At 47.6% G+C, this 24,297-nt stretch overlaps 1 protein-coding gene across 5 annotated transcripts in view; it reads right to left on the bottom strand.

Moving 5' to 3' along the window:
* The window catches only part of GDPD5 (glycerophosphodiester phosphodiesterase domain containing 5), a 100,222-nt gene that overhangs the window by 64,478 nt on the left and 11,447 nt on the right, over positions 1–24,297 (bottom strand). The window contains exon 1 of one of the 5 annotated variants that reach the window (XM_039697063.1): positions 5,544–5,624. The exons of the other annotated variants lie outside the window; for them this stretch is intronic. The gene's annotated coding sequence lies outside the window, so the exon portion shown is untranslated. Of the gene's footprint in view, positions 1–5,543; positions 5,625–24,297 lie in introns of those variants that run through there. 5 annotated transcript variants of the gene reach the window in all.

The raw sequence follows: 24,297 nt of genomic DNA, 5'->3' as shown, positions 1-24,297 counted from the left end.
CTGGGATCACTGTTTATCAAGAATCTCTGTAAATTCAACATCTCTATCTCTACTAAAACTTGTATCAATCTAATTATGCTTAAAACCTTGTTAAGCAAATAATTTCCCATGCCAATTAGGTGAGAACATGCCTGATAATCAATTAGCCCTATTGATATGCTTGTAAGGCTGCTTGTCAGTCGTTTCCCTAATTATACTGGAAAATCCCGATTTTCCTTAAATACTTTATAAAAAATTAAGCTATTCCAGAGCAAACTCTACAGTTCTGAGCACAAAACAAAGAAAAATGGCAGAGAAATCTCTATGGCCCAGCCAGGGCTGAAATCATTATCTAAATTCTTGGGATTTGCATGCACTCTCCATTGGTTTTCATAGACATTTTTTTATTAATATACTGAACTCATCCAAGCCAAAGTAATGCAATTTCATTTTCCACGCTGGGGAAAATGGAAGAGGGTCAATATCCCCATCTGTTTAATAACAAGCTATTACTGAGGGCTGTTTGCTCTGGCCACTCCCACGGGAGGAAATCGAGATGCACACACACACACCGAGCACCATTTTCCACATTTTGCTGGCACAAACCCAAAGCATCTCAGCTTGCAAGAGCCAAGATTTCATTTCAAGGCGGGAATGGGACACCCCAAAGCCAGAAAACAGCCTCAGGTGATTCATTTTTGGGGTGGAGGATGCCCAGGCAGCGACCCAGCAGGGTTATTCTTCCCCACTCGTTGTTATTCCCCACTCTGGAAATCAGGTTGGGTCAGAGGCTTCCCACCCACTTTTTCCAGGCTGAAAACATTCATTTTTACACTGATAATACTGCACAAACAAAAGCAGCAGATATATCAAAGCTCCAGTCAGCATCTATTTTTTTCACCCCCCCCCAGCAAACAAACAAAAAAGATAAACTGCAGGAAAGCATCCTCTGCCATGTGCATATGGATATATGGAATATTTTGGATGAGAGCTGAGGCAGGAAAGCACAACAAACTTGTCCTTAAAGCTGAGTGCTGCTGCCTCTATGACAGAAAATAAGAGTGGGGAGAAAAGCAAATTAAAAAAATGAAATAAAGGTCTACAGGCCATGTGTTGGTCTGGCAGAGCCAGAAGCCCACGAACTTCCTGAGATCCCAAAAATCCATAGCTACATCCCACCCCAGGGAGAGCCTGCAGAGCCACTTGGGAGTCCCCAAAGTGCCAAGGGATGACCCAAACAGACACATCCCAAATAGGATCTGGCTGATGTGGAGCCCCTGTGGGTCTGACCTGTTGTTTATTGTTCTTAAATGTTTTCTACGAAAAAAATAAATTACAGCTTTGAAACTAGGGCAGCGTGTAGTTTGGGGGTTGTGCACTTCCAGTTAATGAAAATTCAGACTTCAAAAGATAAATACTTCAAAGGGATTACAAAAGAAAAACTTAGACTTTAATCTCCCTAAATAAATAAGCACAGGACGGACTAACGCCCTCTGCTACAGAACTTCTTAATGTTTTCCACCAAGTGAGGCAGGAATGGGTGCCTGCAACTTGGAAAGGGTGGAAGAAGAGGAACAGGGCACAGGAAAAACCTGTCTAAACTTCTGGCAGGGCAGTAATTAAACACAATCTCTGCTTTCTGCACCAGCCTTGCAGGTCAAGGTGTTGGCACAGCTCTGAAAACCCAAAATCTGCTGCAGATCCAAAAATATCAGGTGAGTCCACGAGCAGGTTCTGAAGAGACTCCAAGCAGCAAAGCACAGGTGGGACACGAGGAAAAACATGGGAAAGTTCAGGTCCTCTCTGCCAAAGAATTTCTGATAACCTGAGAATAAAAAGAGCTTCATTTTCTGGGGGCTGCTGGAGAGATGGGCAACAACTTGTGAATTTCTCCTATCTTTAAATTCTAATATGGGTCTCGGCTTTTAGAAGCAGCAAACAGAAATGTGAAGCAGCCCAGAGTGCATGAAATCACATTTCTGGCAGAGAAAGCCAAACCTTTCCACCTCTCCAAGTCTGTGTCAGGTGGAGTCTCCTTGGGACAGCATTCCAGAAACATAGGGAGCAGCACAAGAAGCCAGCAGCTCAACAGCTAAAAATCTAAAATAGCAGCTAAGGTGAGGTGAGACACCACCAGGAGCCTGACAGGGCTGTTGATCTTGGCAGAAGACAGGGAAAGGGAGGGAATCTGAGCCACAAACCCAAAGGGACAGGCAGGAAAGCACCAAACTGGGAGAAGAGGGATGGGAAGGGAGTGTCTTGAGGAAGAGACCCCATGCTCAGCCTCTGCTGTCTGACAGAGAATGTCCTGTGATGTTGGTATGGTCTGGTGTTGTCAAAGATTCAGCAGGACTCAAAGACAGCCCAGGTGAGAAAAAGACAGGAAAAGCCATCACAGGAAGAATGAGAAGACAACAGCCAGATTCTAAACAAAACCCATGCACCAACAAGGAATTAAAAAGTGTTTAAAGAATTAAAATGGTTACAGAACATCTTTCCTCTCCACAGACTCCAGGATCTTTGCCATCCTCACCAAGCTGCAAACCAGAAGTCTGCACCAAACCTTACCCATTACCAGGACATTTTTGCTGAGAAATAAAGTGGAAACAGAGCTGGGTTTGAACATGCACACCCTGACAAGCAGCTTCCTCTTCAGACAAGCATTCCTCCTTCTCCTGCCTGGTTTTCCCTTTCCAAACACAGCCCTGAAGAGCTGCCCATGGACGGTGCCAGCAGCTGGAGCAGGAGCCTGTGCCACACATTCCCTGCTGAAAACCTGGCTCCTGCCAGCAGGGAAAGAAAACTGCACCAAGAACCCCAGGAAGGCTCCTCTGAGAGGGAGCCAAGTGCCTCCACACCCACTGCAGGCACCGGAATGGAAACAGTAAGGGAGGGAAAGGGAAAAAAAAGGAAAACAAACCCAGCAAGACTCATTTTCCAATCAATACCCTGCACATCTGCTGTGCAACTGCTGCCCAGAGAATTAGGCATGAATGTTTCTGGCTTAATGAGAGGTGGAAAGTCCTAGTTAAATGGATTACAAGCTCTTTATTTCCTATGATTGATTCCTTCCATACGGCTGCAGGAGACATTACTCATGAAAATAAATGTTCTCAAGTAGCAGAGGAGCTAAATAAATAAAGAAGAAAAACTTGCTTTGCCTTCCTGGGGTAGTGGAAGGTGTCCCTGTCCAGGGCAGGGAGTGAAACTGGGTGGGCTTTGAGGTCCATGAGGTAACTGAGGAAGTCCAGGAGAGGTTCAAGAAGTAAAGTCAGCCTTTCATCACCTCCACTACAGCTTTGCGATCGCTTGAAAAACATGGAAACAAAAATCATATGGGAAAAATGAGATGTATGCACTCCCCATCCCCTCCTCTATCCCTGGGGCACAGAATATATTTGATTTTTGCCAGAGGAAGGCTAACATCCACTTTAACCCATCTTCTGTTCCAAGGAAGCAGATGTTTGTCTCATGTTCCTAAAGCCTCCTTCCAGTTATTACTGGGGGTTTTTTTCCCAGTTCTGTACAAATCAGTCTCTGCTCAATGCAAGGAGAGCTTCCCTGTCATGAGGGAAAGGAAAATTGCATCCAAGGAAACAAATGGGTAACAAGAGCCAGGTTACAACCCCAACCCCATTCCAGAGTCACTCAGCTCAGGTAAATGCCTGTCCTGACTGGGATTCCTGTATCCTGCCAGAAGCTGGTGTTGATCTTTAGGAAGACGTGAATAAGGGCAAAAGGATTTCACCGTGTTTGCTGTGGCATAAATCTTTCAGGAGAAAGGAATTTTCTCAATTGACCTGGCAAGGAGTTGCATCAGCCTGAAACGCTCCTTGCTTTCCAAAAAGCATCTCCAAACTGGGCTGAGGTCACCCTGACCCAGGGGGATGGGGACAGAGGGTGAGCTCAGGAAGGGACCCACCCCCGAGCCACAGGGTCACTCCCAGAGTTAGCAGAGGAGGCTCACAGACATTTCCAGCTCCTGCCTGGACAGTCCTGCTCTAATAAAAGCACAAAAACAAGGCTCCATCTGCCAGTTACATCAGCCCCTAGCTTGTTTTCCTTATGGAAAGGCCCAGTCATGAGGGATTCACAAACTCATTTAGTGATGCAGACCCAAGGCCTATTAGTCCAAGTGCTTTCAGTCATTTTTGAGACCTTTTAATAGGATGAGCATTGATTCTCTGAGCATTAACTCACTGTGTCCCGGTGCCCTTTTTCCAGCACCAGTGACACTCTTCCAGACTGGCACATTGTCAGCATAATGATGTTTTCAGTATAATCAGGGTTGGAGTGAAACAGGGACACCTGCAGACAGCATGGTCAGGTTCTCTCACAGGCTGCCCAGAGAAGCTGTGGCTGCCTCAATCTTGGAATTGTTCAAGCTTGGATGGGGCTTGGAGCAGCCTGGGACAATGGAAGGTGTCCCTGCCCATGGCAGGGGGTGGCACTGGGAGAGCTTTAAGGTCCTCCAAACCATTCTTGGACTGATATCAAAGGTACCCAAAAACATCTGGGGGGGTGGGATGAGGCTGGGACTGGAGATGCTGGCACAAAGCTCTCTCCAGCTGGGATTCCTCAAAACACTGCTCCCACCCAGGGCATTATTTATGGCCCTCAGCCCTGTGCTCCAGAGAACCTGATCTCAAGGCAGGACCCCCAAGGGTCCATCAGCACACAGCAGTTTGGTGGGAACTGCTCCCAGCCCAGAGCAGTTGATCCAAACATCTGGAGCAGCTAAATCCCACAGGAGCCCAGAGGCCAGGATGCAACAGCATTTCTCTCTCCTCTGCACCACTCTAAGCTGTCTAGGAAAAGGACCAGGAAAAAGGACCAGTTGGAAGTTTTTGGGGGTTTTTAAAGTAGCTTTGTGACATCAGAGAGCAAAAAAAAAATTACAAATATCCAAGAGATTTGGAGCAGGGCAGGGTGCTCAGCAGCACACACTCCACACCAGCCATGCAAACATCCCTCAGTCAGTGAGGCTGACCACAAGGACACAGCCATTCACCACAGTGACCTTCCCTGTCCATCCTAAAAACACATCCATGGCACCAGGACACTGCTCAGGGCACATCTTTGAGCAACACACAAGCAAAGAATTCAATAAAAAGGCTTCCTGCACATGTTTTGATGAGCCAGCCCCTAGGCAAGCATGAGGAAAGTGCAATTTTCAAGGCTACACTTGCTCTGAAGACAGAACCCCGCCTGCCCAGGTGGGTCAGGCATCTCCCACCTGGAACACAGACCAAAAAGCAGCCACATCCCAGGGAAGCACAGAAGAGCTTTCCAAAGCACAGAACTCAAAAAAAGCTATTATTAATATTATTAGTCTTATACACATTTATTTAACACATTCTCAGGAAAATTAGCCCATGGAACTTGCACACAAGCACTGCATTTCCAGGATTAAATAGCTTTTATCCCACTTCCAGAAAGTCACTCCGGGTTTTCATCCCATCAGATTAAAATCCTGCCTTGAGAGCAGCTACTGTCTGGGTAGGAGACAAGCAGCTTTTCCTTCCACCAGCCAAAATATCTTTATTTCCAGCTTATTTTCTTACCAAAACACAGGGTGATTGCATAAGTGCCTCTGTTCCTTGCTTTCTCCCACCTTTCCTTCCCTCCCCAGGCAGCGATTCCCTGGAGCTCCAGCCTCCTCCAGCCCAGCTGGAATGCTCTCCAAGAGCTGCTGCTGGGTGGGAAAAGATCAAATAAACCTCCCCCCAAAGGAAGAGCAGCTCCAGCCCAGGCTGCTGTCAAAGACTAATCAGCAAGTACAGCTGGAGAGGGGAAGGGATGGAAGTGGGAAGATTAAAGATTTGAAATAAGTCCCAAAGAAACCAGACTGAGCTTGCTCTTGAGTCAGTATTTTTGGGTTAAGTAGGAAAACATGGAGAGCGTTGAATAATTGACTTCACACTCAGTAATTTGCTGGCCAAGCCAGTTGCTGCCACTGTTTTGAACAGAGTGAAAAGGTCCTGAAAAATACTGGGATGTTCATCAAATGAAGAGAAAGCACCCAAAAAATGATTGCTGTGAGTGGGGAATTTCAGCAAGAAATTTCAGGATGAGGCTTCATAAGCATCAGAAGCAAATAAAGCAAAAAACCAAACCAAACAAAAACCCCACAAACCAACAAAAACAAAATAAAACAACCCAAAACCAAAACAAAAACCCCCCTAAAACCCCCTCAAAACACCAAATAACCAACAAAAAACCCACCCAAAGGAAACAAAAAAACAAAACATCAGCAACACCCTTCTTTTTGCTAGAATGGTTCTTACACATTACTGAAAATCAGCTTTAAAATTCCTGTTCCCTGGATGAGCACACCAGGGTTTAAAGCCACCAGTATCCAGACTGGATAAACCAGAATTCCACAGGAAAAGAGCTGGCCAGGAAAGAAAGAAAATTAGAGAGGTGGATTTTTTTTTTTCCCTGAAAAATGTTGATTTCCAGACTAGCAAAGTATAACTGGGTGCAGAAAATAGGAGAAATCTTTTTGCTATAGGAAAGCAGAAGGAAATGGCACAACAAATCACCAGGTGAATTTGTCATAGGGAAGGGGAAAAAGAGAAATAATTGAGAAGGGGGGGAGAGTCAAGCCTTTTTTGTTCCCAAATCTGGCAGTGCAGCTCTTTGTCCATGTTTCAGGAACTATTTGAAACAGAAAAGAGGAATCCATGGAAGTTTTCAAGGACAAGATGGAGTTGGAGCAGCCAAGGTACAAAAAAGGAACTGGTTGGAACAAGGTGGTTTTAAGTTCTCTTCCAACCCAACCCCATTTTTTAAAGTAGCTCTGGTGTCACAGAGCTACTTAAAAAAATGAATGCTGAATCCTCTGGATCTCAGCATTCATTTTCCTTCACTGCAGCCAGTCCAGGCCTTCAATCCCTCCAATTCCCCTGCATCCCTTGCCATGGGAGCATCCTGATCTGGGTGAGGCATGGCCAGAACTTGAGCAGGGTTTTTTTTGTCCTCCCCAGCCAGGACACAATTTATAAACATTCCAGGTATCCTCACATCAAGATCAGGGTCCAGGATTGAGTTTTTCTGGCTCAGGGCTCACGTGAGTCCCTTGAATTTCTCTCAAACTCCAGGTTATTACCTCCAGCAGGTTCTCCTCTGTTCCCTGGAGCCTGATCCTATTTTTGGGTTCTCTGGGCTTATCAGCAATCTTCCCCTAGTGTGCTTTTTTTATTTCCCCTCCCCGTGGCAGCTCTCCCTTAAGCTGGTTTAGAACAGTTGTGTAAGAGGGTTACAAGGGGAAGGAGGAACTTTCTTCCCTCACCTCAATCCTGGCACGATCAGCACCTCTGCCAGACCTTTACCAACCCCAGCCTTCCTGGAACTCCTGATTTCAGAGACAGAAACCAAACACTTCACCTGCCAAACTCAGTTTTTGAGGCATTAGGTCACAGCATTTACCTAAGCAGGCTGTGATTGTTTCTGCTGAAAAGGCACCACCTGAAGCACTCTGCCTCTGCCCAGTGCAGATCTTCAGCCAAGAAAGCTGAGAAGAAACAAATCCATGGATCCTCAAGGCAGCAAGAACCAGACCAATAAATCCTAAAGAGGGATGAGACAGAAGATGCCACACTCGTGGAAAAAAAAGTTATTTTATGCTCTGTACCAGCTAAGAGCAACTGAGTTAAACTGGTTGAGCCCACAGGAATTAAACTTTCCATGTCCTCTCTGTCCTTTCCAGCTCAATAAAAAGCTGGAAAGGAATAAAAATAAATCCAGTGATTTTGTTATTTTTGTCTCTAACACTAGAAGACAACTTTTCCAACCAATTCTTGATTTTGTGTATTTTTGTGAGTTCTGTTGGAAATTACCTATAGTAAAAATAAAATTAAAAATACTAAAAAAAAAAAAGCCACCTAAAATATAAAAATATTAAAATAAAAATTGAAAAATAAAATAACAGACTCAGACCCCTTGGCTCACACTCTTCTGATACAGACTGGGGTTGTGGTGGCTCCTGCTCATCCTCCATCCAGTGTTTCTGGAGTCAGCCTGCACATGCTTCAACACCACACCAGGCTCTGGCAATCCACAGGATGCAGCTGCCAAGGTGATTCCAGCAGCTTGCTCTGAAGATAATTCCAGAGCTGACCTGAGCAGGTGGTTGGAGTGCTGAGCTCCCTCCCAAGCTGAGCTGTTTATTCTGTGATTTTCTAGAAGCAGGAATCACTTTCTTCAAGGAATGTAAGGAAGTGACTGGAAAGAGGACTAAGCAGGAATTTTGTATTTTACCCCTCTCCTTCCAGTAGAGGAGCTAATAATTTTTTCAAGTTTTCAAACAACCTGAGGTTTACAGCCTGTATCTAAACTCCAACAGAGCGAGGCTGCTCAGGTTGGAAATCTCTTTTTTCCCAGCAGAAACCCCTCAAGCCTGGCCAAACTGCTCCAAGTCATCATCTTCTCCCTCTTTCATCCTGGCTATTCACTTCCAGCTTCTTAAGGAGTTCTACACATTCCAGCAAGCTGGGGGTTTGGGCCGTGCTGCTTTCCAAGAAGGTTCATTTTTCTCCTGAGGAGCCTCTGAGAGTTCAGTTCAAGTCCTCACCCCCAGCTTGGCTCATCCTCAGCAGCACTTTAAAGAGGGTGAGAACATGTTCACTGAGCTAAAAACAAACACGCTGTCCCAGTATTTCCTGTAAAATCCACTTGGATTCCAGGTATTCTCAAAAGGACTTTTTGCTGTTCAACCTTCTGCTGAGCCCTTGAGAACTTCAAGTTTTCTCATATTTTTTTTGGTGCCGGTTCGTGCGGACTGACTAAAGCCTTGAAAAACCTTTCCCATCTCTGTTTTGGCAGACAGCTGGGCTGAGTTTCTATTCCAGGGACATTACCCAAGTGCTTTCCTCACACACCACCCACTCCTGGGCCCCCAAATCTGCCGGGCTTCACACCACGCCGGCGGAGCGAGGACGCGGAGGCGGCTCCGTGTCTCGTCTGGCTCCGTGTCTCTCTGTCTCTCAGGAGGCTGTTTCACAGCTTAGGGACATTTCCTCCCCCACACCACATCATCCTTGCCACCCAGCACCTGCTCAGCCCCCAGGTGTGAAGCCACAGCTCACCCCAGCTCAGGGGTCTCTCCCTGCAACAGGCAGCTCGGGTTTTGTGGGGGCTGGAGCGTGATTCCTCTGGAATCTCTCCTTCAGCTCAACAGAGGCATTTTAAACACCAGCTTCTGAGTGTTCTCCCCTCAACTAACTGCTCCCAGCCCCACATCCAGCCAACACCACAGAGCAGCTGCTGGAGGTCACATCCTGGAATCCCTGCACAGGGAGTTCCCTGCCACTGCTGGAGAAAGCTCAACCAGCCCAAAAATCCCAGAATTCCAGCACAGGTGGGTGCCAGGAAAGAAGTTCAGAGGAGGCCAAGGAGATGCTCCAGGGGCTGGAGCCAGACTGGCAGAGCTCACCTGGAGAGGAGAAGGCTCCAGGGAGAGCTCAGAGCCCCTGGCAGGGCCTGAAGGGGCTCCAGGAGAGCTGGAGAGGGACTGGGGACAAGGCATGGAGGGACAGGACACAGGGAATGGCTCCCACTGCCACAGGGCAGGGATGGATGGGAGATTGGGATGGAATTCCTGGCTGTGAGGGTGGGCAGGCCCATACACAAGTTCCCAGAGCAGCTGTGGCTGCCCCTGGAAGTGTCCCAGGCCAGGCTGGACAGGGCTTGGAGCAGCCTGGGACACTGGGAGGTGTCCTGTCCATGCCAGGGGTGGAATGGGATGATCCTGTAGCTCCCTTCCAACCCAAACCATTCCATGAAGGTGTTTAAAGCTCCCAGGCCTGGTTTAGTCTCTCCACTCCACTAACCACAAGGCTCCAGGTTGATCTCTGGGAAAGTTTCCAAAAAGAAAAGGCTGCTCAGCTTTCAGACAGGAACAGCCAGTGGTGATGCCAGGGAAACACTTTTTCTTTCTTCTGTAGGAAGACCAAAAGAGCTGAGCTGACCCTCATCTAGGAAACCCCAACCCTGTGGCACCAGCTTTCACCTCAGCATCCCCAGCTGCTGTTCCCTGCTCAGAGACTTCAGGAATGGGACAAGATGCAGAGTAATGGGATTCTTTGTCAAGATAAGGAGAGAAGGGTGGAGATCCAGGATTATATTCCAATTTTTATTTCTATTTTTTCGTAATTACTATTTTTTAGAGGAGTGAGCTATTTTTTAGTGGATACAAACCTAAGCATCTTGAAAGAGCAAGTATCTCTAATTTTCAGAGCTTCCTCCTGTTATTGACATGACTTTAGGATAAGCAAAATACACAAACAGCAACAACCTCAGAGCTTCAGCTCCAAGCGTCTGCCAGAATCCAGGGATATTACTGGAGGAAGGAGCAGAGCACAAAGCAGACAACAAATCACCAGAAGTGTTTCACTGCTGTCTCATATTGTGTTGAAGAGCCAACCACGCCATCTCTTTTGCTCCAAAAGAAAACCTAAACCATTTCACCACCTCAAACAGCAAAAACATAAGACCAGGTACAGGATCAGCTCCAGCAGAGCCAGTGCCAACACCCACCAGCCAATCCCAGCCCATTTTCATTTTTAATTTCATTTTTTAATTCACAATCATGCTTTGTACCAGCTGTGGAGGCTGAAGCACTGCACTCCCCAAACCAGAGCTGTCAGCAGCTTTCCTCCTCCTTTATGGGGCAAACACCCTCCCCAAGAGGGTGTTTGTCACTACTGAGCTCTTTATTTTTAGCTTGGCAGCCAGGAGTCATTTTCAGGATCCATAAACAGTGTTCAGGATCATCCCCATTTTTGTATTCTGACAAGCCTGAATTTTTGCTTTAAGTGACAGTGCAGTTTATTAGTCCAAAGGATCTCCAGTTATTGCCTGGCAGAAGCTGAGCTGGTAGCCGTTCATCATCCCCTCACTTACAAGACAAGATTGCACAAGGAAGGCAAAGTTCACATTGATTTCCTGCTAAAATCAGGTCCCAGGGACAGAAAAGGCTTCACTGTGTATTTTCATCTTGTGGGGCTTTGAAATTCTGCTCAGGAGATGAGCACGAGGTGGCCAAGGCTTCACCACAGAGCAGCCCAAGCCTTCTGCCTGCTGTCACCCACAGAGAGGAGATTCCAGATCCAGGCAGAAGATCTGGAATTTAGCTTTAGGCCTAGATTTAGTTTAAGCCAGAGGATAAACTGGTTTACTTAAACCCCACCTGGAGGTGAAGAGCAGGTCAGCTGCAGCACAGCCCAAGCAAAGCTCTTTATGGAGATAGGAATGTCGAGTGAAGGATAAAAAAGCTTTGCAGCACTCTGGTTTGACCACAGCATGATCCAGGGATTCCAGCCACATCCCACATTTCCAAAAACAACACTCAATTCCCCTTTTGGGTTGCTGAAAACAGCAATACACAATGGAGGAGGAATATTACAGCCTAAAATCCAAGGGGAACAACAGGACATCTGTGGGATTAATGCAAACAGCAGGTACAGGAGGGAACAAAGAAACCAAAAGTGATTTCACTGCAACTCCCGAGTTTACCCTCCAATAAAGTTCATCCAACTTAAAAGTAGGGCTTAACTCAAAAACTAAGCCCAAAAATTTGGATTTAACTTGAAAAAGACTCGACATTCTGTTTACTTCTACTCAGCCTTCTGACTGCCAAGGCTTGAAAACACCAAAACCCCAAGGAAAGAGATCAAACAGCAAAGGCAGGAAGGGGAAAAGCTCAGCTCCCAAAAGATCATCCCTGTGCAGAGCCCTCTCAGAGCTGCTGACACTTTTTGGCAGCTGAAGGGGGCACAGTGGGAACAGACATGACAATTCCTGCTCTTTGCACAAGCCTCAGACAGATCCAGGTGGCAGCTCCACCAGCACGAAGCAGACATGGCAGAAACAGCCTGAAATCTCCTCGGGAAAAGAGATTTTTTGGCTAAAAACATGGATTTGTTACAAGAAACACAAAGCAACATCTCAGTGAAGTATTTAAAAATACTTTTAAAATATTACTTTAAAAATGTAGTGGAAATGCATTAAAATAATGATTGTGTCACAGCAATTCTGTCCCTCTTATCAGATTTTTTGGCTAAAAACATGGATTTGTTACAAGAAACACAAAGCAAAATCTCAGTGAAGTATTTAAAAATACTTTTGAAATATGACTTTTAAAAGGTAGTGAAAATACATTTGTGTCACAGCAATTCTGTCCCTCGTAGTCATCCACCTGCCTTCAGACCACACAAAATTTGCTTTATTTCAGACTGACAATAATGCACACGAAGCCTGTGGAGGATTTAACCACAAAAATCACCTCCACAGATGGAGAAAGACCAGAATCGTGCAGCAGGTCTGTCTTGCCATCGCCCTCTGGAAAACCACCCAATCTCAGGATGTTACATTCACTTTTTTTTTCTTTTTTTTTTTGCCAGATTACTGAAAAATCTGCCAGAGATGCTGAATCACACATGAATCATCACAGAATTGTTTGGGTTGGGAGAGATCTTAAAGCTCATCCAGCCCCACCCCTGCCGTGGCAGGGACATCTTCCACTGTCCCAGGTTTCTCCAAGCCCCAATGTCCAGCCTGGTCTGGGACACTTCCAGGGATCCAGGGGCAGCCACAACTTTCCTATCCCATCACATCAAAGCTCTTTTTTTCTCACAGTGCACAAAACCACACCAAAATCTTCCTTGGCTGCCCTACAGCAATGCTTGGATGCTTCTCTGGTTGCCACAATCCTTTCTGTGCTCCATCTCTCCTCCCCCACCCAATCAGGACGTTGCAAAACAGAAAAGAAAAATTGAAAAAAAACCATACAGAGAAGCACTGAAAAGAAATCTCACCATCCCAGTCTGCAGCACAGATGATTTCACCCCAATTACTCGCTCTTGTCATGCAAAATAAGAACTACAGGAGAAAATTCAACTCCTGATCCAGACAACACAGCAGCCAAAAATGAAGACGCTGCCCCAAGCATTTCTTTCAGAGTTTTACATGCTGGGATTGGTCTGTCAGCATGTGAGGAGTCTCCCAGAAGTGTTTTTGCGAGGAAGGCTGATATTAAAGAGCAATTATACATCTGAATTTGAGTCTTCACCCTCTGATTCAGGGGAGCCCGAGGAACACATGCACGTACAGGAACAAGGAGTTTAAAAGGGGGAAAAAAAAAAGGGAAAAATGTCCAAGTTATGCGGAGAATCCGGGCAAAGAATGCAAATTCTGACCTACTTCTCCCTCCTGACTGGGAGAGGGCACCAGGCAGCTGCTACTGCTGCTCTGCAAGCACAGGAGAGGAGCAGGAGCCCTGCCAAAGTGCTGCAGCCATGCCCCTTCTGGAAGGTGAAGGCCACCATCCTTCTGCCCAGGCAACAAGGCACAATCCCCAGAGCCCAGCAGCAGCATCCTCCAGGGAGCTGGGAGGGCTGGAACCTTCCCACAAAAACAAACCTTCCCTCCAATCCAGTCCCCAAGGTGGGAAGGGGACAGGGACAAAGCCATGGACACACTGGGCTGATGCAGTGCCAGCTGCATGGAAAGCCAAGGTCTCCATGAGGGCCATCCACTGTCCCAGGGCAAGGGAAATTCCAGAGGGGAGGAAGTTGGCTCAGCAGCCCCTCCAGCAAGGAGGATTCCCAGTTTTATTACCCAAACTCTCAGCCACACCTTCATGAGCTGCCTGCCCTGGAGGCACTGACCCCCTGCAGGAAAATCCTGTCCTCAGCTGCTCCTCACCCCAGCAGGACAGAGCCCAGTTCCTGATCCCAGCTGGAACCAGGGGCAAGATTCACCCAGGGCTTTCCATCTCAGAAGGGTCGAGCTTTCTGTGCCCTCCCAAAACCAGAGCAATCTCCAGGAGCCATGAGAAGTCTTCCTCCCAGTACAGAATTTTCTTTCAGGTGCCCCATCTGAGCACAGGGCAGGAGCTGGCCAGGTTAACCCCCAGCTTAGGGCAGAGAGTCCAAGATGTGTCACTGCAAAAGGTGTTTATTAAAGCACTGAGCTGTGGCAGTGCAAGGTGACAATAAAAGCAGCCAAGAAGAGGAGCCACCAGTGTCACCCCAACCAGAGATCCAGCTCATTTCAGTCTTCTCCATCTTGACATGGTCTTTAAGGTCCCTTCCAACCAAATTACTACATGGCTCTAAAACTGTCTCCAGTGATGGATTTCCATAAAAACACTGAGTTTTCACCAGTGCTTAGCACGCAATTCCTACAATATATCATGCACGTTCATCTAAGGTACAGGATGCAGCATCCCCCAAATCTCCTCTTGGCATAAATGAAATTATAGACAGAGCCATAAAATCCTTGCTGCACTGGCTGGGAATTGCAATTTCAGTCCAAAGCCTGCTGCAAACTCAGATTATAGAGAAGGCTTTGTTCAGCCAGTCTCCTCCTTTTCCCTTAGGAAACCTGTATGTCAAAAGACCAATAAAGGCTGGTAATTTATTATGTGCGAAGACAGAACTGAGATGTAAGCTGAGTTTATGTTTGGAATTGTCACAGAGCCCTGGGATGGCAAGTCAGAATTGTTGTTCTCTGTTTGTACACACATAAATACCCAGGGATGAAAGAATGGCAAGGAGAGAAGAATTATCAGCACCACAGGAGCACTGGGCAGAAAAATGTGGTTCAGACTTAAAGGCTGTTCAGGGATTGTACTGCAAGAAAATAAAAAAAAAATCAATGAAAAAAATTATAAGGAATAACATCATTTCAAATTGCAGTCTGTTTATCAGCATTGATTAAGAAAATAATTGATTTATCCTAAAGGAGAGCAGGTGAATCACTACAAGGCTTTAAAATCCTCCTCCACCATCCACAGCTGCCATACCCTGGGCTCTGGAAGCATGTGTGGTATAATTTTGATGTTTAAAAAAACCCAGAAACACACAGAGAGCATTTGGTTTTCTTCCAGCCTCCCAACCACCCAAGAAATCCTGCTCATCACCACCTAAGAAGACACCCAAAGCACACCCTGCCAGGTGATTCCTCACTTCCCTCTGGCCTCTCCCTAGGGTTTGGAACATTCCAACAGCTCCTGAATAACTCCCTTGTCCTTGCCTTTTCTGTACAACTGCAGGCAGGGAAACCTTCTTCAACTCTATAGGATGCAGATTACAAAAAAGTCCCTCACCCTACAGGAAAAAAAATAGATGGAATATTAAATAAAACATCTAATCTTTCCCACCAAAACCAGACTGTAAACAGCCTGAAGGTTTAGACAAGCACCTGGGATGTGGAAGAGACTTTCAAACCCGTTTTCTTCCCAGGTGAACTTCCTGCCTAATCCATGAACACATTTCCTACACAACCCAAGAGGAAGGGAGCTCTCAGCTCCAGGCTGGAGTCCCCAAGCACTTGAAGCCCCTGTTGCTTTGGGTTAGATGCTTGCAAGAGTTCCCAAGGAGATCTGTCCCACCAGACATTAGGGAAGTGAAGAAATTTAACTCCACATGGATTTTCTTTGGGTTGGAGGAGTTTAAGACACCCAAGTTGTGTATAAAGAATGGAAGAGGGGGGAAAAAAAGTGTTCCATGAAAAGTGAAGTGCCTCCATTTCTAAGATGGTGGGAGATCCACTGAGGGAAAAATAGAGACAATCACACCCCAACCACTCAAAAAAAAAGTTCTTTTTATGTAACACCACCAACTGACAGAGGAGCACAACAGCACAGCTCAAAACAGCCAGGGAGGCAGGCAAAGCCAAGATCACCCTGATCCTGCTCCATGAAAACGTGGCAATTGCTGCTCCAGGGAAGAGACAGCGATTTTTTGTGCCACAGGAAATTCTGTGCCTGCTGGATAAAGCACTGCCAGAAGCTTTGGGTCATTCTGCCCTGGTTGTGTCCTCAAGCTTCTCTCCCTTCAGAGCTTTGACTGAAAGCAGAGCTCTCCAGCTGCTGTGGAACTCTGACTGAGGATTTCAGGAATACCAACCCATCAGATTCAAAAATGGAGCTGGAAATCAGAGCTACAAGCCCATCACAATGCGCCTCAAAGGCTGGACACTTGTCCCTTCTTCCATGTCATCCCTAGACTTTCTTTCAGCCAGGGAATGTGACCAGTTCTCAGGGGAATAAGGCTTCACAACCATCCTTCCTTTTCTCCAAATTCCCCACAACTCAGCTGGGATCTTTTCCCAGCCTTTTCCAAAGGCTGCACTGCTGTATTTGAATTCAGGCACTAATGAACACGGGCTGCCTTTGGGACTCCCCACAGCCTGTGCCAGGACTGGACAACCTTTTCCATGAAGAAAATTTCTCATCTCCAACCTAAACCTCCCCTGGAACAACTTGAGCCGTTTCCTCTTGTTCTATTATTTGTTACCTGGGAGAAGACATTGGCCTTCCTCACCACTTAGGAGACAAAGGCACATCAACCCTTCCATAACATTTTGAGGGAGATAAGGATGGAAATTAACTCCCCAGCATTTCTGCTTCAATGTTAATTAACTGTGTCTCTTACAGACCTGGCAGTTTCAGGAGCCTGAACTGCCTCAGGTTTTAACACGAAGGTCACTTCTGCACCTGCTCAGAAAGCTGGATTTTGTTCCTCTCCACTTTTAGCCTTGTTAGATTCAGAATTAAAGTATTTTCACATAGCTAAGAGCAAGATGCTGTGCTGTGGACACAATAGGAGAGGACATTTTAAGTCACCATCCCAATTTCCCTTTCTGCATCCTTCTGAGACAGATTAATGCCACCCTCAGAAATTTTCATTAAACCAAGGAGGACCAATGGCCTTTTTTGCAGCCCCAACAAGAGCAGCACTCACCACACAAAACACAGTGGACATGGATGAGCTTTAAGGTCTCTCCAAACCCAAACCTTTCAACGTGTTCTGAAAAAAACAAACAAACTGCAGAGTTGCACAAAGCAGGTTTTCCAAGAGGCCAAAGAGAGGAAGAAATTAAAGCTGTGATTTATAAAGTTGGTGATTTATGTGCTGCAAACACACACTGGGCAGGGGAGGAGGATAAATTAGCACCAACAGCCCAAGCTGACACATCTTTGCTCCTGGCCTCCTGTCCCCTCTGGGACAGGGATCCAACTCAAACAGCAGACACTGTGACTCCAGCCCCGCGTCTGGGGGCGTGCCAGCCCCGCTGATTAGCTCACGCTGTTAATTACAGGATGTAAACAGTGCCCTCAGCTGACCCACAGCCAGCTCAGGGTTGGCAGCTCGGGCAGTGCCCTCGTGGGTGCACATGTGCCACGTCTGGCACCGCCACTGCTCCTGTCCCCTCCCTGCTGGGACACGGGGAATGGCTTCAAACTGACAGAATAGGTTTAGATTTGATATTGGGAAGGAATTCCTTTCTGTGAGGGTGGGGAGGCCCCGGCACAGGGTACCCAGTGGCTGCTTCATCCCTGGCAGTGCCCAAGGCCAGGCTGGACAGGGTTTGGAGTAACCTGGGATAGGGGAAGGTGTCCCTGCCACGGCAGGGGTGGATCAGCATCATCACTGGGTGATGTTTAAAGGCCCATTCCAACCCAAAGTGTTCTGTTATCCTCTGATCCCTGAACCAATTCCAGTCCACAGAATCCACAGCAGTTGGTTCTTCACTCACCACAAATTCTTAAACAAAGTTTCCTGTGCCACAAAAGCCCCACTGGTGTCAGTGAGATATTTAACAAAAAGGACCCCTCAGGCATCAACCTGCAAGGGCTGCCAGTCTGAGAGCAAGGCAGCCAGCAGTGGCAGCCTGACACGTGTCACAGTGACCTTCTGCTGCTCCAGGAACAGCATTCCTCCAGAGGCACAGCGAGATAACACACAGACAAGGGCACCCAAGAAGTTATTCCTGACAAACACTTGTTCAATGCCTCGTCTTGCTGTAATCTTCCCAAACTTCTTTCTGGTTTTTCATCTAAATTCCTCAGAGGAGAGCAGATCCCAGCAGCCCAGGAGACACCCGACTCTGGGAGTGAATAAAGCAATGTGTAGTTTTACAAACACACTCTGAGCCTTTCCACCAAAGGAAAGCAAACAAATGTTCTCCTATCTCCCAGGAAGTTTGCCCTGATGTTGGTTTTCCTCTCAACCTTCCTGTAGGCAGCTTTTAAAACACGTGAAAAGCCCTGTTTCATGTTAAATTCATAACCAGGAGGCAGAGTCAGGATTCCCAGGCTGCTTTTTGAGCTGCAAACACTGAGAAGAGCAGATGAGCTTAAGTGTGGAGAGCTGGTGGTGATGGGTTGAGTATTCCACCTGTGGCATCCCTGTCACCCATCCCACACGGGTGGGAAGGTCTCAGGGGCAAAATGACTTAGCATAACGGAATGGTTGGGGTTGGAAAGGATCTCAGAGCTCATCCACACCCACCTGTGCCATGGGCAGGGTCACTTTCCACTGTCCCACACTGCTCCAAGCTCCATCCAGCTTGTGCCAGCACAAACAATCAAAGCCAAGCCTGCCTGAGCGCAGCTCAGATCACGGGTCCCTCCCAACTCAGGGTATTCTGTGAACATTTCAGAGGGGCTTCCAGCACACCTGTGGGCTTCTTAAGCACCCCTCCCCTTCCAAAAGTTCAGTTTAAAAACTGATTTCTCCCAGAGGAAGCACCACAAGCTGCCCTGGGGTCAAATGAGCTGGGCACAGCTAAAGGTGTTTATGTCTCTCAAAGCTGCCTGTCCTTAGCAAGGCAGGCTCCACTCTCCAAACACTGCATTAGTGTGGATCAGCCAGGGCAGCACAGAGCCAGGCCAGCCCCAGCTGTCACCTCGAGGGCACCTGGCCCATGCCAGCACTCTGCAGGGGACAGAGACGCTTCTGATTCAGGATGGAGGAGCCTTTGCATGGGTACCCGTGGCACTACAGCCTTGAGCAGCTCTGGTTCAGAACACCAAGCCAAAAAATAAATACATTTGAAACCAAAACACAGAGTAAGAGTTTGGGAGTCATTTTTAGCCACAGAAATATTTCAGTTTCCCCTCGGCGCTTTCGCATTCACCCGTGGCTAATCTCTGCTCAGACACTCTCTGGTGACACTGATTTTGTGTAAGTCCAGGGATTAAAGGGGGTTATGCAGAGGGCCAAGGGCAGCCTGAACAAACAGGAGCTGGACCACAGTCCCTGCAGCCCCACAGACATGGAACTCAGCCCCCATCCCAAGGGTGGGACACAAAGGCTCCCCACGGCTTCTGCACACCCAGCTAAGGCTGGCACCTCTGGCCATGGCCTGTCTGGGACACAACAGGGACAGGACAGCAGCCAAAAACTCCCACCAGAGGCAAGGAGCCTCCTGGAGTCCTCACACGGTTCCACCAAGAGCAGCAGCTCCAACACAGCCAGCACCCAGCTCCAAAGCATAAATCTTAATTATCTTTTAAAGCCTAAAGAATCCTACACAAGGAAGACCAAGTTTGCTAGATTTTTAATGGGTATTTGCTTTTAAGAGCAAATTCCACTAAGATTGATTGCAAAAATAAGAAAAAAAATTGTATTGAAACAGAATCATTAAGGTTGGGAAAGGCCTCTAAGGCTGAGCCCAGCTATTAACCAACACCACAGTGTTGTCCTCACATGCCACAAATCCACACAACTTCTGAGCATTCCAGGGGCTGTGATTCCACCATTCCCCTATTCAGCCTGCCCCAATGCCTGACCACTCCTCTAGGGAAGAAATTTCTCCTCACATCCAACCTAAACTTCCCCCAGCACTTCCTCCCATCCTGTCACTTGTTATGCTTGGGACACGAGTATCACACACCAATGCAAGAGGTCTCCAAACAACTGCAGGCTGGGGATGTTTATCTGTTAGCTCTGTTCCTCTGCTCCTTCCTACGCCTCTGGATCAGCTCTGCATTGAAGACTTTCCAAAAGTCCCTTCCCTGGGGCCCAAACTCTGGGGCAAGAAAATAAAAGGGATGCAAGAGAAGTGCAAACAACTTCTGCGGAGTCAGCAGCGAGTTCTGGCACCTGAACTGATGGATTTGTTTTCTTCTGAGGGACTGGAATGGGAGGAAGAGGATCAGTGCTTCGGAAAATCAACACTGCCACAGCTGGGTCTGTGGAGCATTGCTGATCCAAAGCAGGCTCCAGGTTTATTTGCCATTTCTGGACATTTCCAGTGCTGTTATCCCTTAGACAAAAGCAGTGTTTGGAAGAGTACCTGGTATTCCACAGGACTTGTCCCAAATTTCTGCCATCTTCCTCCAGCAAGGAATGCCATGGGGAACATCACTATGGGAGTTATGGTCTCCCAAGAGGAGGGAAGGAGAAATCTCACCCTGCTTCCCAGAAATCAACCAAGAGCTCCAGATCCTCTGCCTGGCCAGCACCAGCTCAACACTTCAGTGTTTGGCCCCTGCTAAAGAGAGACTCACCATTTCCACATCCCAGATCTCCTCTAAGACTGCTCCCAGAAGCATTTTCTTTCTTTATCATCTTAATTAGAAACAACACTAAGGAATCACAGAGAACAACCCAACAGTTCTGCTGCAGCAGCCACCCCCAGCCCAGCTCCCACAGCATCCCCATCGCTCCTGTGCTCCCCTCAGTGCAAAAAGTCATTTGTTCAACCACTCTTGTCCCCCTGGCACAGCATCAAACACTTTGGACACTAAACACTGGCTAAAAATAGAGCTGGCTTAGCCCAGATGCAGGTAAAGGTTTGGTGGCTGGGCTGCAGCAAGGACAGATGCTCAGATCACACTGGGACAGGCTTTTCTCATCTGTCAAGTCAGCAAACAGCAGCACTTCCAGCAGCTCTCCAGTCAGTCATCATTTCAGGGGGTTACCTGCAGCTCCTAACCACAGGCTGTGAAAAGGGCACAGAAAGGATGTTTTTGTCAGAGTTCCATGCAAGAAAATCCTTTACTACTGCCCAAGGGGATGGGGTTTTCAATATCCACCACATTTTGTCCCGAAGTCCCAGGCTCCCATCAGAGCATCAGTCAGGAGTTCTTCACCCTGTTAATTACTGTGTTTGCAGTGGGTGTTGGCCTTATCAACAGGATGACTGTCCTGGCTCTGCTGAAGCATGATAGAATCCCCTAAAACAGGTTCCCTTCAACTGTTGTTCCATCAAACCACGTGATTTCCTCCAAAGCAGAGAGGGCAGAGCCCCCCAGGCTGCTGCTGCCTTTCCCACTTCATTCCATGAGTCCTTCAAAGCCTGTCATGGAATATTCTCCCAACTGCCTTTCCCTTTCCTCCCTGGCACAAATCACTGACAGCTCCCTGCAGGAAGCTCCTCTGATAAAGGCTGGAAGGACCTGGAATTTCTTATCTGGAGTCTGGGGGATATTTTCCAAAAGAATCAAGTCATAGTGGAGTTACCCCTGAATCAGGTGGTTACTTACATCCCTAAGCCTGGAATACCCACTGGTTTATCATTCCTGCATGTGGCACATGGAATTGTTCAGTTCTGACTTAAATTCACGTGCCCACAGTGAAGTCCAAGTGGAGAGACCAGCATCTCTCCCATGCTGCTCTGCCTAGGCCTGGTTTATGACAGATTTTCCCTGGAAATGCTCCTGAAGGACAAATCCAATCTTATCTCTTGATGACTTCCAGGAATGGGGCAGCCACAGCTTCTCTCTGCAATCTGTGCCAGTGACCAGCCACAGTCTTGGGATTCTTGGGCATTGAAAAATGACATCAATTAAAAAAATTAATCTTGTCTCCCAAAATGGATGCATTTGAAAAGGTTTGAGATTAGGCTGGTCACAAAAAGACCAATTTTTTTTCCCCCTGAGGAAGAAACTGGCTCTCCAAGGAGGAGACTACATGGACTCAAGGGATGAAACCTAAAAAGTCTGTTAGACTTTGCAGGCACATGTACAATCAGGAATCACTGAGGTTGGAAAAGCCCTCCAGGATCATGGAGCCATTAACCCAGCCCTGCCAAGTTCAAGGGTGAAGGAGAAGCTGCTCTGACACTTCACTCCATCAGCACTAACACATCTGGTTTTGGCCACCCTGTGATGAGGATCAGAAATAACAAAGGAAAACAAGAGAGCTGAGCAGGACAAAGGAAGGTAAAGCAGAGACTAAATCTGAGCCCATCCATCATCATCAGGAGAGCTCTTCCCACGATGGGGAGGAAGGGGAAGGAGCCACAGGGAACAATTGCTCCAAGGAAGGGGAAGCAGCATTGTTTGAGAGATTTAACAGAAAAGTATATAAACCAATCCCCCATCCCTCAAAAAAAAAGGAAAGAAAAAACATTCCCATAGTCTTTGGGAAGGCTCAGCTCCACCTTGACATCACACCCCTCTGAGCCAGAGGGGAAGAGAAGCTGCTTTGTTTGGCTTTTTTCCCCCCAAGCTGCATTACCAGCCCTTTTCCCCAGGAAGGAAACCTTCCACACTCCCCTTCCCCTCCAGTCTGCAAAGGCTGAGCACTCTCCTCATTCCAGCCCCCAGGAGCCCTGACAGTGCAAGGAAATGGGAGCAAAATGCAGCAGCTCCCCACCGGGCCAGGAACTCCAATCCTGGCACAGCAGGACCTCTGCAAGCCTTGCAGGAGCTGCCGTGGGAAATCAAGCAGACCTTTCACTGAGACAATCCCTCTCTTTCCAGCAGGGAAGAGCTGAGGCACAGGTGGGAGAGACAGGGCTGTGCACATCCTGTGTGGAAGTGATAAAACTCCTTGCTCCATCTCACTCATCTCCAAGCTCCCCTGCTGAAACATGATTGCAGCTGAATTTTACTCCACTTAAGCCCTTCCCAAAATACCTGTGACTCCTTTGAGGTACTTCTTCCCCCTCATCAGAGGCTCTGCAGAAATTAAATCCTATTAGTGCATAAGTCTCATGCAATAACTGTGACATTCCGGGGATTTCACTGGCAGGCTCAGCAGAAACCTTACCAGAGGAGAAGTCCTTCAAATGCCAGACATCCAAGACATCTGAGGCCTCGAGGCTTCTTTCCATGCACAGGATTTAGTGCTAATCCCAAAGCTCCCCAGCCCTGTACTATCTTCCTTCCCTGCCTTGGATCACTCATGTCCCATCCCTGGAAGCGTCCAAGGCCAGGCTGGACAGGGCTTGGAGTACCCTGGACTAGAGGAAGGTGTCCCTGCTCACAGCAGGCACTGGTGATTTCAAAGTCCCTTCAACCTACACCAGTCTGTGATTCCATGATTCCCAGTCCCTCAAAGTAGGGGATTTTAATGGATCTCAAATGCTGCAGGAGCCTCCAAGCTCTTCACCAAGTGCTGGACACATCAAATCTTTGCACCTCTTCCCAAAGCAAAGTGGACACATCTGTTTATCACCAACAAGCCCCATTATCTCTAAACTTTTCCCTACAAATGCCCTGTGTTTCAGTGCTACAGCAGCAACACCAGGGCACACCCCACTCTTTCCCTACTCCCAGGTTCCTGGAGATGCTCTGGAAGTGGTTTTCCTCCAAGAGGCACCAACTGAGGGGATTGATCTGGGCTGCCCTGGCCCAGCAAGGAGAGGGACACGGCTGAGGCACAGATGTCACCCAGCTCCACTCCCACCTCTGCACTCCCAGGTCAGGGAGGCTGACAGCCAGACCCTGGAAAGCAAAACCCCTTTTCTGAAATTCTCCCCCACTTTTTCCCTGCAGCACCTCCACAGAAGCAGAGCCCCGTTTCCAGGGAACATTTTTCCATCCAAATGTGAAGGGAAGCAGCACGTGATCGAGCTCTGCCATCTGCTTTCCAAGGGGGCTTTCTCCTCTGAAGACTCCCAGTTAAACACACCAGCCAAACAAAAAACACCCCAAAAAAAAAAAAGCCTCCTCTTCCTTAACCATAATAGGAAGCCCTGCAATACTTTGGGAAGCAGAAGTCCTTAAAGGGCAGATATTTTCTGTCCATTATCTGAGATATCTTTCTAGGCTTCATTAAGCACATCACAAATTTACTTTTGTCAGTGGATGGCATTTGAGCCAAAGATTAGGATCCCATTTCCTTCCTCTAAAGCAAAAGGCAAACACCACCAAGGGCTGCAGGGGTTAACCTTTGATTATTGCACAAGATTCCCCAGTCCACAGCTCTAACAGGCTCTTCAGAGCTCAGAGCCCTTGCAGGGCCCAAAGGGGCTCCAGGAAAGCTGGACAGGGACAGGGGATGGAGGGACAGGGCACAGGGAATGGCTCCCAGTGCCAGAGGGCAGGGATGAGGTCAGGCTCTCACTGGACCAGCAGTGCAAGGTCCTGTACTTCCAGAAAAACAAACCTTAGTGACACAGAGTTCTGTCACTGCTGTCCCCAGCCTGGCAGCAAATAAACTCACACCACAGGGAAGACCCTGGGGAAATGACATCTCAAGAGAAAATGTCCTTTATTCTCACCTTTTAGTCTGGATGGACTGAATTCTTTGGGGACACTGCATATTCCTTCAGGGACTGGACCCAGAGCAG

The sequence above is a fragment of the Passer montanus genome, unplaced genomic scaffold, assembly GCF_014805655.1.
Source record: "Passer montanus isolate IOZ18808 unplaced genomic scaffold, ASM1480565v1 scaffold116, whole genome shotgun sequence".
Lineage (NCBI taxonomy): Eukaryota > Metazoa > Chordata > Aves > Passeriformes > Passeridae > Passer > Passer montanus.
Note: the sequence above shows the minus strand (reverse complement) of the source record. Positions and strands in the feature narration are given on the sequence as shown.